Consider the following 6,343-nt stretch of genomic DNA (forward strand, 5'->3'; position numbering starts at 1 on the left):
GAGAGATTGAATACCCAAAGAGGTAGAGACATCAGGCAAAATCCGCTTAGTGCTTAAACTCCCTTTTAGTCGCGGTTTCATTCGCATTCACAACGAGGCATTCTGAGCACAGTAGGATGCAACCTTAAATGGATACAAATCCAATATCACGTAACAATATCTTTTGAACAGCTTGTGATACTATACTAGATTCTATACTAGTTTGAAACTGTTAGTCTATAGAAACTGTGCGTATTTTCCTAAGTGGATGGAAAAATTTAGGAAAAGAATTCCACCCATACTTTTATATTATAAATGCGAAAGTGTGACTGTCTGTCTGTCTGCTAGCTTTTTACGGCTCAACAGTTTAACAGATTTTGATTGGTACAACTACTTTTTTCTTGAAAAATCAAAGAGTTCCCTCGTGATTGAAACTTGGCAAGTACAGCTTGCGTTCCGGAAATCCACACAGGTAACTTTTTGTCCCGGAAAAGCAAAGAGTTCTCACGAGATTTTTAAAAACCTAAATCCACGCGGACGAAATCGCGGGCATCATCTAGTCAAGTAATCAGTAAAATTCCTAATCCTAGTGTAGATAAATGTGAAAGTTTGGATGTTTATAATAGTATTATGTATGCGACAGTAGTAGAAATAAAGTATGTAAATAACAAGTAAATAAATAAAATCTGGCGCGGTTGGCAACACTGACCCCGGATTCCAGAGTCCACCAAGGACGGTCGGGAAGCTCGGTGTCCTATTGTCGTTAGCCTTTTGTTTTTGACCTCCACTTATTCACTCTCAAGCTTAAATCTGTCTTTAACCATTTTATAACAATTGAAATATTTTACTGATTTTTTTTTTGTTTCATTTCTGTAAGCTTGTAAAATAATCTGCTTTAGAAACCAGTGCATGTATGTATTTTTTGGTAGGCCACTAGACATTTACATCGCACTTACTAGACTAAAGATGGACTATTCCACAGGTAGAATGTTGAAAAATTACGTGGTAAAAGAAAAAATAACTTAAGATTAAATTTTGAACTTTGCCCAGAGTTTCACTTCAAAATGATAAAGGGGTTAAATATAATTATTTATTTCCATGGGTTTTCAAAAAACTAAATTCACGCGGATGAAGTCGCGGGCATTATTTTAGTTGATAATACGTATATCTTTGTGCAATTCGTCGCCAACCTTGAAACATTCGAGCTCAGTAAACACCGGTCCGTGTCCTAAATAAAGAATATAAAATGCTGCGGCTGGCAACATTTGACCCAAGGGCGCTGTCCTATTGTGGGTGAGCCTTTTGTTTTTGCTCTCCACTCGCGCTCGCTGTAGGTCAACATCGCGGATTAAATGAAGTTTAACTTTTATCATAAACTAAGGCTTAAAATTTTGCTCCACGCGAGGTCAGATACGGCGAATAAAACATCGTAAGGAAACCTGCATGCCTGAGAACTCTTCATAATATTATACCTTCGTAGGTATGTGGTACGTGTAGGTAGGTATCTCAAAGGTGTGCACATCTTTGAGAACATATTACTAAGGTCTTATACTAGATAATGATCACAATTTCATTCGCGTGCATTTAAATTTTTAATAATCCTATGGGAACCCTTTGATTTCCAGGGATAAAAATAACCTATGTTACTTTCTAGGTCTTTAATATATTATCCAAGCACAATATCTAGAAACTTGAGATTTGTTTGTAAGCTTTTTTCTAAAACATAAACTCCAATTATTTAAGAAAAGATTTTGAGCCATTCCATCCGAGCGAAGCAGGGTCGGGACAGTTATTCATAGAATAGAATAGAATAGAATAGATTTTTATTCAAATAAACTTTTACAAGTGCTTTTGAATCGAATAATTTACCACTGGTTCGGAATGCCATAGATCACTATTCTACGTCTCTACACTAATATTAAGAGGCTTGTAGTTTTCGATATAAGATGTAATCTCCAACTACTTATCCGATTACAAAAATTATTTCATTGATTCCTAGATACTTAGCTACATCATCAAATAAATAAGAGTTCACACGGGATTTTCAAGAACTTAAAACTCACGCGAACGAAGCCACGAGCATCTGGTAAAAAGCAATTTCCGCAACAAACTGTGTCTTAACAAACTCTAGTCTTTAACGGCTTAATACATTAATCCTCTCACTTGACGAAGGCAGCATGTTCCTTTGACAGCCTCGAGTTCCCTCGACTCGAGAGCTAAACAAAATGAGGCATTGCCACACAATGCCCCCATCTTCGATGACGGAGACACTCGAGATACGCTCGAGATTTTTTTTCTCTGACCCAGTTATTTTTATGGGCCTTGAGGCGACCTTGCGGTCAATATGAAGTCGTGAATCAAAATATTATAAACTGCTTATTAATTTGTTACAGTTATAGGATAACCTATAAAGTTTTAGTGTCAGATTTTTTTATTAATGACAAACTACACGCATAACGCATAACTGAGTAGGTTCCTGCGGTAGTGGAGCGGTGCGGGAGGGGTGTGATGACGTGCCGGGAGAGCTCAGTGATTCGTCAACATGTGACAACAGTCACCCTCCATTCCGAACCAGTGGTAGATTATATTGACGATTCAAAAGCACTATTCTATTCTATCTATCGGATATTAACTCTATCTCTTTCAATCTAAAAGGAAATGTAGTTAAAGCACATATTCCAAACAATCTTTAATACCGACATAAACAATCTTCAATACCCACATAATTATATCTACCTAAAAGGTCGAGGACTGTAGTTTTTAAATGGCGTATGTAGATTAGCCGACATCACTAGTAGATGCATATATAAGTCTTTATTTTCAGTGAACATTTATTTTTAAGAGACTACTTCAGTTTTAAAATCTAAAAACAGCTTTTAAAATATCAAGGCCCCGACAGTTATCCACAAAAAGCGTCCTTTAACAAGCAAAGGAAGTGGCATTTTTGCGCTTGCCAGCCTTCCTGAAGTCATTAGTGACGAAGGGAAAAGAAAGCCCGCTAATAGAAACCGGAGACTTTCAATTTAAACAAACCGTGTTGACTCGCGCAAATTGAAACACGGTTTTTATGAGAGCTGTTTACGAATATGCCAGTTTTCAAAAGAAAATAAGGTAAATATTGTTCAAATTTCTCAATGTGTAATTTAGGCGTTTATCTGAAAAGAACGTAGGAGTACTTTTGCGTGTGTGCTTTGAGTCCACATTTCTTAAGATTACTCAAAATAAAGAACTACTCTAACGTAGAGTTTTCCCGGTAATTATTATTATGTGAACCTAGAGGAGTGTTCTGGAGTGGAAAACGCGTACCGGTAGGCGGAGTGTAGGACGACCTCCGCCTCGCTGAACCGATGACCTGAAGAAGGTGGCGGGGAGCGGGTGAATGAGGAAGGCGGAGGACCATGTTTGGTGGCGCGCTCTTGGAAAGACCTATGTCCAGCAGTGGACGCATGCAGGCTGATAGGATGGAATGGAGTGGAATGGAGCTTAAAGAGTAAGAGATCGATCTCCTATTAGGTAGATCTCATAAAACTTATCTATATGCCGCCTGATTAGGATATAGTGTCACATACATTTAACGAAACCCCATTTGGATCACAAATAAAACATTCAGTCTTTATATTGAGCTTGTACAAAAATCTATTCAGTGCTATCACGATATTGGATCTTTTAGAGATTTGACCAAATCGCATACGAGTTGCGACCCCCTGCGACCTCTCCCCCTTCCTCCCGCCATCATTTACACACGTTACGCCAGTTTGACCCGATATGGGTATTTAAAATGGATTTTTGCCGTTCAATTGTTTTGTACAATTTTAGTCACTGTGTGGCGTAGGCGTGTGTTTTTTAAGGTAGGCTAAAGTAGAGATAGAAAGATAGGTTACACGTATGCTTTTCAAATGTATACCATCGCCATATTTGAAATATGTCAAACTTATAATAGGGATCATGATAGGGATGATGACTACTAGTCAAATCAGTGACTTTTTATCAAATGTCGAAACGCTCGCTTAGTAAGGGAGCTTGTATGAAATTCAGAAATATGACGTCACACATTTGACGTAATTTGACACATTTTTTTAGTTAAATTGATAATTTGGTAAGATATAATTTAGTAAGACGGTAAGCAGACTTAAAACTAGCACCGAATATGAATTTTACGAATTTTGGAGGAAACTCTATTTAATAATTACTAAGAAATAATTTATTTTTGACATAGGCATCATCCCCATTCAGATTCGTTTCATCAACCCATCACCCGTCCCACTACTGAGCACGGGTCCCCTCTCAGAATGAGAAGGGTTTTGGTCATTTTACGCTGGCTAAGTACGGATTGGTAGACTTCACAACCTGTATCATATGCAAATCACTTCATTAGGAAAGGCTAATCTCCTAGTCCCTCCAACTAAGCTTAAATAAATCTAGCTACATTTTACGTCAGGTTCATAGATATGGTTAGGTTATATTAAATGAAAGGATTCAAAATCTAAGTACTTATCCTCTGGTCCAAATCTTAGTTAATCCATATCTCCAATAGTCCATAATCCTATAAATTGGCCGTTTGCATAAGCTAGCAGATATGATGATGTGTTCGTCAATAGTACACACTAACATTTCTCTACCAGTACATTTTCTTTTCTCAAAAAATAAGTAATGTCTGGCGTTCCTGGGATCCTATGAATATTTGACGTGTTCAGAAAACATGGCATTTTAATAATCCTCGTCACGTGACTCATATTATAAAGCCAGGGCAAAATGGCGCACCAAAGGTAAGCTCTTTGAAGCTTCATCTCGCTTTAAACACATATTTGCCGCAGAAGAATGGAATTGTTGGCGGAACATACCTAATTATTATCAAGTTTTATATGACAAGCCACGCAATTTAAGCTGACGTGAACTCCATTTTTCGTACTTAACTCCATAAGTACTCGTACATAGAGGTGGTCTAGTTAGTATAGATTAGCTAGTTTTAGGAAATGCTACATGAAATGATGAACACCGGGATTCGATGAAATCCCTAAGGGAAGTCCGAGCGGAGCGAAGGGGAAGGTACCGAGCGAAGCGAGCCGGTGACCTCCGTAGTGTAACGATGGTCGAGTAGATATTTTTAAGCCCCTTAGGGATGGAATTTCCAAAAATTCTGTCTTCCTATCCTAACCTACTGTAAAAATTTCAAGTTTCTAACTCTAGCGACCTAGGCTGAGTGTTAATGGATCAATCAATCGGTCAGGAGTCAGGACAAGTATTTTCAAATGACTTTTAAATTAGTATAGATATGAATACCCATCCACCCTAACCCTGACTCTTATCATGACGTAAGATCGTAGTCAACAACAATCCTGCCATTGATAAAAAGGGAATCACCCGTTATTAATCCCAGAGCACACTCATTCACAAGTGGAACACGTAGCGAGATGGAAACCGACGCGACGTCGCCATATTGACGCCATGTCCCGCTTTCCCGCGTACTTTGTCTCGATTTATTAAATTGAAATATAAGTATGAGTATGTAATTCGTGTAGGAAATGGGGCTTCTTCTCTCTGGGCTGGTTTCCGCACTTAAACGTTTCCGTCTGTTGTGCGTGGGGCTTATTCTTATTGAGTACACCCAACTTCATGCGTGACTTTATCTTGTGATGATTTAGGTACATTTTTAGCATTTCTAGATAGCAGTTTTTGAAAATGACACAATGAGCACACAAGTTTTCACTCATTAACCCCCGACCCACAAAGAGGGGTGTTATAAGTTTGACGTATGTATCTGTGTATCTGTCTGTGGCATCGTAGCTCCTAAACTAATGAACCGACTTTAATTTAGTTTTTTTGTTTGAAAGGTGGCTTGATCGAGAGTGTTCTTAGCTATAATCCAAGAAAATCGGTTTAGCAGTTTGAAAGTTATCAGCTCCTTCCTAGTCACTGTAACCTTCACTTGTTGGGAGTGTTATAAATTTTTAATTTACACTTGTTTAAAAATAGTACATAATATATACGGTTACAAAACCTCTTATACATTTATAAAAGCAAAAGTTATATCTTAATTAACTATCATCCAATTTTCACTATTTTTGAATGGCACGCATCAGGCAAGTATGGGAAAGATCGTAGTCATGAGCATTCTTGCCATCGATAAAAAGAAAATATTACCAGTTATTAATCCTGGAGCACACTCGTTCGCAAGTGAAGCACGTAGCGGAACGGAAATGGGACGTCGCCATGTTGACGCCGTGTCCCGCTTTCCCGCGCATTTTCAAGGCTGATATATCGCTTTATTAAATTGAAATCACACTAATATTATAAAAGCAAAAGTTTGTATGTGTGTGTGTGTGTGTGTGTGTGTGTGTGTGTGTGTGTGTGTGTGTGTGTGTGT

The 6,343-nt window shown here is 38.1% G+C and overlaps 1 protein-coding gene across 7 annotated transcripts in view; it reads right to left on the reverse strand.

Moving 5' to 3' along the window:
• LOC123868804 (dorsal-ventral patterning tolloid-like protein 1) overlaps positions 1 to 6,343 on the reverse strand; it is a 95,269-nt gene that overhangs the window by 47,494 nt on the left and 41,432 nt on the right. The window lies entirely within an intron of this gene.

This window comes from Maniola jurtina, chromosome 10 (assembly GCF_905333055.1).
Source record: "Maniola jurtina chromosome 10, ilManJurt1.1, whole genome shotgun sequence".
Classification (NCBI taxonomy): Eukaryota; Metazoa; Arthropoda; class Insecta; order Lepidoptera; family Nymphalidae; genus Maniola; species Maniola jurtina.